We start from the raw sequence: 12,764 nt of genomic DNA on the forward strand, positions 1-12,764 counted from the left end.
GGGAAGCTCTGATATAAAGTCCATCGACAAATGGGTCCACGGTTCAGTGGGAATGGAGAGCGGAAGGAGAGTACCAGCAGGAGAGGTTCTGGGAATCTTATGCTGAGCACACTTTACACAGGATGCGACAAAACTGGCTACATCACGACGAATGGTGGGCCACCAGTATGAGCGGAGTAGGAACTTTAGAGTCTTTTGTGCCCCAGAGTGCCCTACGAAGCGGGAAGAATGGCCCCAAGATAACACTCTCTTGCGAAGGTTGAGAGGAACGAAGGTCTTGCCAGGAGGAGGTGTAGGTTGGGCTGTCACCTGAGCGAAGACGATTGGACTCAAGATTGGCTGGGGAGTTGCTTCGAGATCTGTAGACGTCTTAAAAGAGCGAGAAAGGGCATCGGCCTTGGCATTCATGGACCCGGGTCGAAATTGGATCTGAAAGTGGAAGCGTTCGAAGAACATAGCCCAGCGGGCTTGACGAGCAGTGAGACATTGGACCTGTTTGAGGAAAGAAAGATTTTTGTGGTCGGAGTAAACAGTGATTCTATGTCGCGCTCCCTCCAAGAGATAGCGCCACTCTTCAAACGCTGACTTGACCGCCAACAACTCCTGTTCTCCTATAGAGTAGTTCTTCTCCGCAGGCAAGAATTTTTTTGAGAAGTAGGCACACGGGTGTAGTTCTTGATCATCTCCTTTCTGAGATAGAATTGCTCCTACCCCCTCAGAGGATGCATCCACCTCCAGGATGAAAGGTTTATCCAGATCTGGTTGGAGCAGGATTGGGGCCGTCATGAAAGCATCCTTCAGTTGTTGGAAGGCATGGAAGGCCTCGGGGGGCCATAGGCTCGGATCGGCTCCCTTGCGAGTGAGGGCGGTGAGAGGAGCAGCAATGGTGGAGAAATTCCGGATAAACCGGCGGTAGTAGTTTGAAAAGCCCAGGAATCTCTGGATTCCTTTGAGAGTGGTAGGGATCGTCCAATCCTGAATGGCTCTCACCTTCTCAGGGTCCATCTCTATACCGGTGCAGGAGAGGATGTGCCCAAGGAACGGAATGGAAGTAACTTCGAACACGCATTTCTCCAACTTGCAGAATAACTGGTTTTTGCGAAGCCGACGCAGGACTTCTGACACCGTCTGCCTATGAAGATGGAGGTTAGGGGAGAAGATGAGGATGTCATCCAGATAGACCACGATGGAATTATACAACAGGTCCCGGAATATATCATTCACGAATTGCTGGAAGACGGCAGGAGCGTTACAAAGACCGAACGGCATCACCAGGTATTCGTAGTGCCCGTCACGGGTGTTGAATGCCGTCTTCCATTCATCTCCGGGACGGATCCGGATCAAGTTGTAGGCCCCTCTCAAATCTAATTTTGTGAAGATAGAAGCCCCTTTGATCTTATCGAATAACTCTGTGATGAGAGGTAGGGGGTAACGATTCTTGATTGTGATATCGTTCAACCCCCTGTAATCAATGCAAGGCCGGAGGGATCCATCTTTCTTTTTTACAAAGAAAAACCCCGCCCCAGCTGGAGAGGTGGATGGTCGAATGAATCCTTTATTTAGGTTTTCTTGAATATAGGTGGACATGGCCTCAGTCTCGGGAAGAGACAACGGGTAGATACGTCCACGAGGCGGGTACTTCCCGGGCATCAACTCTATAGGACAGTCCCAAGGCCTATGTGGAGGAAGAGTGTCGGCACCTCCTTTGCTGAAGACGTCTGAGAAGGGAAGGTATGGTGTAGGTAGCGACAAAGGTGGAGATACGGAAGACGAAGAAGGGCTGGTGGGTTCAACTTGCTGCTTTGCCTGGTTGAGTGGGATAACCCGGGAGAGGCAAGTGGATGAACAATTGGTGCCCCAAGCCTTGATCTCCATGTTGGACCAGTCGATATGGGGATTGTGCTGGGTGAGCCATGGCAATCCCAGAACCATTTCATGCGAGGACTGGGGTAGAACCATGAACTCTACTGTCTCTTGATGAAGAGCCCCCACAATTATAGTCGTAGGAGAGGTTTGAAGGGTAATCTGCCCGCTACAGATGCGACTCCCATCTACCGCTGTAAGGAACAATGGATGTTCCAAGGGTCGTACGGACAGGGAGTGTTGGGTGATGAAAGATGCGGAGAGGAAATTCCCCGCTGCTCCTGAATCCAGCAAGGCCTGGACTTTGATTCTTCCTTGAGGGGATACGAGAGTAACCGGGATGGTGGAATCGGTAGAGGAGGGAGATGGATGCAAGACTCCTAATCGGACCTCCCTCGGAGAGATTAGGAGCGATCGTTTCCCGGACGTAGTGGGCAGGAGGATAGTAGATGAGCAGAGGAGCCACAATACATGCATAAATTCTCCCGTCGTCTACGGGATTTCTCCTCCAACGAGAGCCGGGAGCGGTTGATCTGCATGGGTTCTTCTGAGGAAGCAGCCATCGAAGAACTCGACTTGAGTGCAGGTAGAGGGTTAGGAGGGAAACGAGGGCGAAGGCGATCTGAACGATTTCTCTCAAGTTGACGCTCCTGTAGTCGTAGATCCACCTTATTGCATAGGGAAATAAGTTCGGCCAGAGTGAGAGGAGTGTCCCGTGTAGCTAATTCATCCTTGATTCGACCGGAGAGCCCATTCCAGAAGGCTGAGACGAGAGCCTCTTCATTCCATCTCAATTCGGAAGCCAGGGTTTGGAATTGTATGACGTATTGTCCTACCGGACGGCTTCCCTGGCGAACCCTTAGAATCTCGGTGGCAGCTGAGGAGACCCTGCCGGGTTCGTCGAAGATGTGCCGGAAGGATGTAATAAAGGCGTCATAGTCGTCGAGCAGAGGATCAGAGCGCTCCCAGAGGGGTGACACCCAATCCAGGGCGGCTCCAGACAGAAGGGACACAATGTATGCCACACGAGCTTTGGGTGAAGGAAAGTTCGAAGACTGAAGGGTAAAATTAACGTCACATTGGTTCAAAAACCCACGACATCCTTTTGGTGAGCCATCGTATTTGTTAGGAGTTGGCAAATGCAGGTGATTGGGAACACTTGGGCCTGGAATGGGTGCCGGTGCCGGAACTCCCTGCGCCGGGGCCGGTGGACCAGGGGAGGCCGCAGAAGGAGGTAACAGGGTCTGTAGGAATTGGGCTACTTGACGCTGTGTCGTCTCTACTTGTTCCAAACGAGCCACGATGCCTTGTAGTACCTCCGTCATGGAGGCCTGTGCTTCACCCGACTCCATCGGGTCAGTACAAACTGTCACGAGTGGGGGATTGGATGAAGTCGTGTGGTGCTCAGGAACAGGAGACGGACCAGGAGGGGAAGGATTGAACCGTGCTGGTTTAATAAATGATTTCATAAATGGCAGACAACTTTTAGCACTTAAATACGTCTTTAAGTGGCAGTTAGTGGTAAACGAATAATTTAAAGAAGTAAGTCCCGAAAGAATATAAACCACGTCTGTGATAAACAAAAGTCTGAATCAGGAGGTTTGAAGAAGCGGGAGATCCGGAAAAGGTAACACGGATGATTGGTGGTACTGTTCCTTTAAATGGGAAGAAGCCGGACACCGGATTGCTGGAAGACGAGACGGTGGAGAGAGTGCCCTGAAGGACTCGGGAGTGCGGGAAGGCACCTGGACCCTGGCGGAAGAAGCAGCAAGGAGCCAGTGGTAGCAGTATTCCAGCCGCAACACTAGAACTAGGCACCAGGAGTCAGGAATAATGAGTCACGAGTCAGGAGTCAGCTAGGAGCTGTGAATGACTCTAGAGACTTCTTGTACTGACCCTGAACAGCCCTAGGCAGATCCCCTATATCCCCAGGGGTTAGCTGCCATTGGCTGTCAGGGAAATCTGGGTGGAAACCTTAGACCTGGCACCAATCCCCGTGCTGCCCTTACTCAAGATGGCGGCGCCGGCCTCCCGGCGTCACCAACACTGAAGGAGTGTACTGCTCCCTAGCCTCCCCGCCGCTCACTAGCCGCCAGCCCGCTGCCGCCCGCTGCCCCCAGGACAGGAGACTAACACACGCTAGCCGGCGGCGGGCGCGGACGGGTGAGTAATGGACCCGCCGCGCTCCGCTGCGGCTGAGTGTGACAGCTCAGTCCAGTTATTTCTCTGGAATTATTATTCTTCACTCGTTAGTAACTATAGGGTTATTTGGACATGCATTTTATTTCTCTTCAGTTTTATTTTTTTTTCTCTTCAGTGCCAGTCATGTTAGAGAACCCAGGCAGGGGGCTACGACCTACATGTATGGTGCCACAATAGCCCATTTTTCCTTTCAGGAGTTTCTGGTGAACATCCCCAGCATGTTAGATTCTGTGCCCCTGTTGTGGTTCATGCCATTCTCTTAACTGGTTGATTGCAAGCCCTCTGCACTAATAATATATAATACCTGCTATACTACAACTCCCGTTCCAATCCACTGAGTACTCAAGACTCCCAGCCAGGCCCACAACAACCCACTCACAAAACACTCTCATCTTAGCCCACTATTACTTGTTACAACCAGGGCCCTCTTCTGTCATATGCTTTTTCTTCTCTTACTTATCCTAAGGAGTATGGTGTAGGATATAGACTAACCCATAACCATTAGTATCTGCCACCCTGATGCCTATTTCAGGGTCATGTCCATTTATGCAGCAATGTCTATATACCATTTACCTGTCCTGCATTGTCCTCTACAGCAAGTCACTGTTTTTCTTATTCTGTTAATTTAGTTATGTACGTTGTTTGGTGCTGAGAAACCTTTGTGGTGCCATATACATAATAATAATAATAATAAGATCTTTATTTTAGTGCATAATAAAGAGATCAACAGTGCCTACTAAGAGCTTTTAGATAAATGCCAATAGGAGGAATCAGTGAAAGACAGGGATGTTCCCGACCGCGCCGTACGGCCTTCGCTACATGACTTGGTCATAGGTCACGCTGGGCAGGCCACACCTCCGCCAGCCGATCCCTTCACCTCCCAACCAGAGCTCTTGGTGCACACAACACCCGCGACTGCCTCCCGATGATCGCTCCTGGCGGCCATAACACCCGCCATCTGCCTCCTGCTTGTGGCTCTGCCGCAACACTGCCATCTGCCCTGCTCCCCCATGTAAGTAAATATGGGGGACGAGGGCGTATTTCTTTCAGGGATGCCAATCCCGTGATCCTGGGAATCCCGGGATTGAGCATTTTTTGAATCCTGATTCCCGGGATTGAAAATATGCCCTGGGATTGGTATCCCTAGTCAGGTTCAACAGTGTTTCTCACGCATTATCAATTAACCTACTTAAATGCTAAAACTTTTCCCATGAGTTACATTCGATGATGGCTATGGAATTATTAAGTAATTTAAATGTATTCTTTAATGTTGGTTCATTTATTAAGTTTATAAAGCCTATGCAAATATAATCTCAGTTGACTTTGTATATTTGTAATTTAATTAAGTTAATTATATCATGTTTTTATTTTATGTGTCATTATGATTTATTGCAGCACAAGAGATTAGCATTAATGTGTCAGCATGTAATGAATTTAGCTTAATTGTTATATATTTATGCAATTACTAATATCTGGTTGATTAGACACCATCAGAGCTGGATAAAGGCTTTTGGGGGGCCAGGGCAGTGCCGTCTTTCCCATTGGGCATAATGGGCAGTTGCCCAGGGGCCCATCTGTTCTAGGGGCCTACCCTAATGGGAAAGACGGCACTGTCTGTCCCTGGGAGCATTTGGGTGGCGGGTTGCAGGCAGTGATTTTTTGCCTGGGGGCCCAAGATTATGTTAAGACAGCCCTGGGCCAGGGTACCTGAAACAGGGGGCACTTAGGTCAGACATTAAATTTATAATAAATATATTTGATACATGGGGGAAATTTACTAAGATCAGGTGGGTACGACGAATTTCGCTGATTTGTCATTTTTCTGAATTGCAACTTTAGCCGAATTCGGCTGTATGAATGAATACACCATTGACAGAACTCGGCCATATATGGCCTGTCATGAATCGGGTTGTTAGAAACACTTTTCTACCTCTCAAGTGTCTCTCCAGGCATGCTCTGTGCTGCACACCCAGGAGGGTGAATCCTGATACACATGCTACTAACCATCCAGTGACTGGTCTGTGTGTCAGCCCATCATACTGTAGCGCTCACTGTTATACTGTGGTTCTCTCTCCTGACTCTGCTGCGTCTGCCTTGCCCTCCACCATTACTGCAGACCGCAACCACGTTGCATACAAACCTATGTTCCCTCCATAATCATGGTATGAGCGTGGTCATCCTAGATTCGGTCACATGATCGTTTTCAACCAATCACAGACTTCCCGTTTCTGACATTATAGACTCTAACCAATCCCTGTGCAGCTCTCCCTATAAGTATAGTGGGTTGAGCACTGGGAAGTCACCAGTACAATGATGTTCCCAGAGTAAGCTGCATGTCTCCACAGTCCCAGTGAGATCCTGCTGTCTCAATGTGCACTCACTACCCTGCTGCATGGTCTGGCTTCCTGCAGTGTCCCTGGAGTCTCCTCTCAGTTCCAGAGTTCTGCATTTGCCTTCTTCAGTTTTCTGTCCACTCCTCAACCATCGACTCTCACCATTGATAGTTAATATCAACTCGATAGTCAACATCGCATTTCACCATTGATAGATATCATAGATAGTCATCTCCAACTGTTATCATTAATTGTCAAGATTTATTGCTATCATCGATTGTCACCATTGATTGTCCTCATCTATTGTTATGTTTTAATCTCGCAAACCATAGACTGCAAACATCGGTCCATTTCCGAGCTTCACAAGCATCACTCTCTAACGCCACACTCTAACATGGTGCCCTAGCTTCGTTTTCATTGATAACCTGCTACTGTTTGCATCTGCTGATTTTAAAGTTTATTGCTGTTCTCCTATACTTTTATTTCTTAAAGTACCACCTCATCTCAGTCACCTTCAGAAAGACCACGCTGATATTCACTACCACTGATTAGATTAAGATTAAGCCTTCGGGGGACAGGGTCACTTTAGGCAGGGGGACCTCTCCCACTTGTAATTACTGGCCGCAGCTGCACGGGAGAATATTACACTGTCAAAACACACAGTAAAGGCAGTATAAACTTGGTCGGAGGATAAAAGATATATATATATATATATATATATATATATATATATATATATATATATGTATATATCACATGAAAAAGCCAGTGTTTGTCCCTCTGTACCTTACTCTGTAGGAGTACCATTAATCATTGTCACATTGGTAGATAGGTGAAGCTGCAACACTACCCCACTCCCATACACAAAACCTTTAGCTAAAAAAAAAAATATATATATATATATTTTTAAATATATGCTGACCACAGGGGGCCCTAGATAGAGGGGGTCCCGGGGGTATTGACCCCATAAGTCCCCCCCCCCTCTCTGTAATCCGGCCCTGGGTACTGTATAGAGTACAGTTAATTACCTGCAGGTGTTTTTTCAATATATTTACCTCTTCTTTTACTTCATTTATCAATGGTCATCATCAGGACATCAGTGATGACATCATTCAGGTACTGTACTGCTGATTCCTGCTCCTAGTGGTACCAATCCTGTCATAGACTCTACTCAGGCAAACCAACGAGCTCTCAGCCAATCACTGGCTGCCCATTCATTTGTATGTATTATTTTTTCTATGTGTGCTGCCCAGCTTCCCATATGCTACCCGGCTCTCTGGTCCCCTCGCCGTGTTGACCATCCACTGCCTCTCTGCGTCCCCTGCCTGGCTCTCAGTATGCAGTACAACCGCCCCGCTTGTCTCATGACTCCCGGCACCCTCCACCTAATCGGCCTAATGTATGGGGGCCTTATGACTCTATAACAGTAATTAGCATTGTTTAACCCCTTCCCGACATTTGACGTACATGTACGTCATGGTCGGGAAGTACTTCCCGACATTTGACGTACATGTACGTCATGACTTCTAACTGTCACTGCGTCTAGAGACGCAGTGACAGTTAGGTGATGTCTGCTGTCCCTGACAGCAGACATCCCCCCTCGCCGCCCAGGGGGGGCAGGGGTGCCCCCCCCGGTCGGCGATCGCTGTGATTGGCTGTTCAAATCTGAACAGCCATTCACAGCGTTTCCTGTGTTACCGGCGGCTAAGCCGCTCGGTAACACAGGGATCGGTGGTGATCGGTGCTGTCAAGTACAGCACCGATCACCACCGATGTGCAGCCCCCCCTCGAACCCGCCGGGCACTCACCCGGCAGCAGCAGCAGCTCCCCCGGCTCCCCCGGAGCGTCTGGAGCGCACGCAGCGCTGCCCTCCTCCCCCCTCCCCCCCGCAGCAGCAGCAGCAGCATCAAGCTGCAGAAAAAGTTAAAAATTAAATATATGCACTGAAAAAATATATTTATATATATATATATATATATGTGTGTGTGTGTGTATATATATGTGTATATATATATATATATATATACACACATATATATATATATATATATGTGTGTGTGTGTGTGTGTATATACCGCACTGATTACCACCGATCGCCAGCCCCCCCCCCCCTCCCACCCGGCAGCCCCCCTCCCTCCCACCCACCCGGCTGCCGCAGCGCCAGCACCCCTCCCACCCCCCCGCCAGCCGCAGCGCCAGCCCCCCTCCCAAAGCTGGTGACTAAAATGGGGTCACTTGTGGGGGGGTTCCACTGTATTGGTGCTTCGGGGGTCTTGCTAATGCGACATAGCACCCACCATTCATTCCACCACCAAAAATCACTCCTTCCCTTCTGAGTCCTGCCATGCACCCAACTGGTATTTTTTGGTCACACGTGAGGCATTGCCGTACTCGGGAGAAATTGGGGCACAGATTTTGGGGTGCTTTGTCTCCTTCATTCCTTGTGAAAATAAAAAATTTTGAGCCAGAACTGCATTTTTCTGTAAAAAATTACATTTTTTTACACAAAAATGCAGATCTGGCTCAAAATTTTTCATTTTCACAAGGAATGAAGGAGACAAAGCACCCCAAAATCTGTGCCCCAATTTCTCCCGAGTACGGCAATGCCTCATGTGTGACCAAAAAATACCAGTTGGGTGCATGGCAGGACTCAGAAGGGAAGGAGTGATTTTTGGATTTTGCAGCACAGATTCTGGTTGAATGACCCTCGAAACACCCATACAGTGGAACCCCCCCACAAGTGACCCCATTTTGCAAACTACACCCTTCAGGGAATTCATCAAGGGGTATAGTGTACATTTCAAACCCCCAGGGGTTTCACCAATTTTGATACAACTGAGCTGTGAAAATGAAAAATTATTTTTTTTCATTTTCACTGCCCAGTTGTACCACAATTGGTGAAACCCCTGGGGGTTTGAAATGTACACTATACCCCTAGATGAATTCCCTGAAGGGTGTAGTTTGCAAAATGGGGTCACTTGTGGGGGGGTACCTAACTTTTAGCATCTTATGGTGCCTAGAAACCTACATTGTGCCTAAAAAATAATCTCATAAAAAGGAGGCTCCAAAATCAAGTAGGTGCTCCTTCTATTATGAAGCCTGTGGTTTGGTCACCGTGCACACTAGGGCCACATATAGGATATTTATGAAAACCAAAGAATTGGGGGAATCAATTTTTAGTCACATTTCTCTAGTAAAATCTACTGTGTTCCTTAGAAAAATGTATTAAAATTGCAAATCTGCAAAAAAAATGAAATTTTGAAATTTCACCTACACTTTCTTTTAATTCCTGTGAAACACCTAAAGGGTTAACAAACTTCCAAAATGCTGTTTTGAATACTGTGAGGGGTGCAGTTTTTGAAATGGCATCATTTATGGGGGTGTCTCACATACAAGTCACTCAAAGTCACATCATAACTGACCTGGTCCCTAAAAAAATCAGAGTTTGAAATTTTCTTGAAAATTTGAGAATTTGCTATTCATATTTGAAGTCTCCTAGTGTCCAAAAAAATGAAAAGGAGGTTGAAATAATGATTGCAACATAAAGTAGACATATGGTCTTTGTTAGTTATTAACTATTTTGAGTGGTATGTTTATTTGTCTCACAAGCAGAAAATGTGACATTTTGCAAATTGCAAAATTTTCCATTTTTTCACGACATTTTGGTATTTTTCACAAAAAAACACAGACTGTATCGACCCAAATTTACCACTAACTTGAAGTACAATGTGTCACGAGAAAACAATCTCAAAATCACTGGGATAAGTAAAAGCAAAAAAAAGTTATCCCCACTTAAGTGAAACATGTCAGATTTGAAAAAAATGTCTCTGTCAGGAACGCAAAAACTGGCTCTGTCAGGAAGGGGTTAAATTGCTGTTCAATTACTGTTCAATAAACAACACACTATTTTATTTCTGTTACCACCATCATTGGTCACACTGTTGGCTCTGGGCTCTGCATCCACACCTGAGGTTATCCACTATGGGGAAAAAGCTCCTAAGGGAGCCTGTCTTCAGATTCTCACCAACAAATACCTCAGGCGTGACATGGCCATAGAGTTCTATCTGATCACCTAATTTACTATCATTCGTACTGCTGAAACCGGCTACAAATTCAACAGTAAATAAGAATGGAAAATACGCCTTATTTTCCAGATGTATTTAGCTGAATGCAGTCAGATCCATGCAGGCTTCTCTGTGTAAAAAAGGGAAAAAGAAATAATCAATTATAAAAAAAATGGCGTGCACCCCCCACCCTCCCACCTACCTACTCCTATTTGGGCTGTCCTGGTTGCAGAAATACAGGGGGATAAAATTAAATAAGGTCCCCCTTCATTTCTATAACCAGCACCGTGCTCCTGGAATGGTCCTGGTTATGAAAATAAGGGAGTAAAAAAAATTGGGGTCTCCCATATTTTTAGAATCAAAACCCAAACGCTCCAACAACCAAATATCTAAAAACAAAGGGAGCGCCATTAGCGCAATTAGGTTTTGGAAACCACAAAGTTCCCACACCTATTTGGAGCGTGGTATCCCCTCCTGTTCTAAATAGAAATAGAGCTCTGCTTGACTGACTTGAGGTCAAAAGAACTTGGCCAATCAGGGGACCGCTGCTAATGTGGCACTCCCTGATTGGCTGCCGAGTCCTGCAGTGGCAGAAGTCATGGAAGGACCTGGCATTTGGGGGAAGGAAGCCCATGTGTATACATGGACTTACTTCAGTTCATATGGACCAGGTATTTTAAAAAATGTTTAATCCCGTGGATGCCTACATGGACCGAAAGAGGATGCAATCTACATTGGAGGAGTGGTGAGTATAATTTTATACACAGAGAAGGATCCGTGCAGGTTTCATGCTCGTTCATAATTGGCTGCCAGGGAAACTGATCAGCTAAATACGAATAACTACACCATAAAAAATATGAATCCTGAGAATATGGCAGCGTAGTAAATTTGCCATATTCTCAGTTCATATTTTTGGACCGATCACAGACGATCCCTGCCATACACATTCTTAGACGGGATCGGCTGTGATTGGGGATGATATTAAATTTCCCCTACACTGTACCATTTGAACTAGGGGAAGATGTGGTAGATTGTATATATTATCTACTATATATATATACTACACATACTGAGCAAGATGTATTAGGGTGCTATTTTTTGGTAAAAAAAATGTCCAAACTATAATGTTTAATGCAAATTGCACATGTAATAGTGTGAGATTAGTGGTAAAAATACCACATTTTGTGAATGTCTGTCACTGGGTCCACGGGGAGTATGTACTCTATATTACTGGTACCAGTCTCTAGGCTGGGTAGTTTATGTCCCTGGGGTTTATGTTTATGGGGCTAAAGGGGTAGAGTGAGCATTGTATGACTTATATATTGAGTTGGGGTAGGGTAAAGGTCTACACACACTAAAAAAGGTCTTTGGCTTATTTTAAGATTTCATTTGATCTCCCTGTCAGTACTGGACAAAAGATTTTGTGCAAAAAGTACATTTGATTTATCTTAAGATTTCAGAAAAATGCACAGATATTTTCTGGGCTGAGCTGAGCTGCGCTGCGCTGCCGCCACAGGCACCCATGTAAGAATTCTGTGAATGCCACTGACATGTAGGTGTGCGCTGTCATTGCTCCTCACGCACACGTTGCTCACTTTGTCGACAGCACACCACATACCCACACTGATGATCGCCTGGAAGCCCGAACACCCCAACACTCGAGTGCCCCAATACCTGAGCACTTGAGTGTCCAAATACCCGAGTGCCAGAGCATACGAAAGCGCCTAAACACAATTGAACTCCCGAACACCCGAGAACGCGAAGGCGTCTGAATGCGTCCAATCACCAAAATATCCGACTACGTGAATGCGCCCAAGCGCCCGAATACCCAAGCGTTCCAATGTGCCCGAACAAAACATCCATGTGTACAAACGCACCCGAACATCCAAGTGCGGGAACATGGTCAAAAGCCGAACTCCATATTACCCGTCCAAGCATTGGAATACCTGAGCGTTTGAATGCACCCAAATGCCTCAGAGCAGGAACATGCCAGCATGTACCCAAATGCACCAACTCCAAAATCCCCAAATGCCCGAACAAGCCCATGTACCCAAATAACCGCACATCCAAATGAACCCAAGCTCGCCTAAACACCCAAATGCACCCAAGCGCCCAAACATCTGAGCGCACAATCCGCTAATACCCAAACACACACTACCCGAATACCCAAGTCCCACATATCCCTGCAGCAGGTAAGAGCAAAAGATCCAGCTAAAGATCGGTGGTTGTGTACATCGGATCGCAATCATTCATGCTTTAAAACTGTCCAAAAAATCTCTGTAGTGTGTGGGCACCTTAAGTT

This window comes from Crinia signifera, chromosome 6 (genome assembly GCF_055691185.1).
Source record: "Crinia signifera chromosome 6, ASM5569118v1, whole genome shotgun sequence".
Taxonomy (NCBI): Eukaryota; Metazoa; Chordata; class Amphibia; order Anura; family Myobatrachidae; genus Crinia; species Crinia signifera.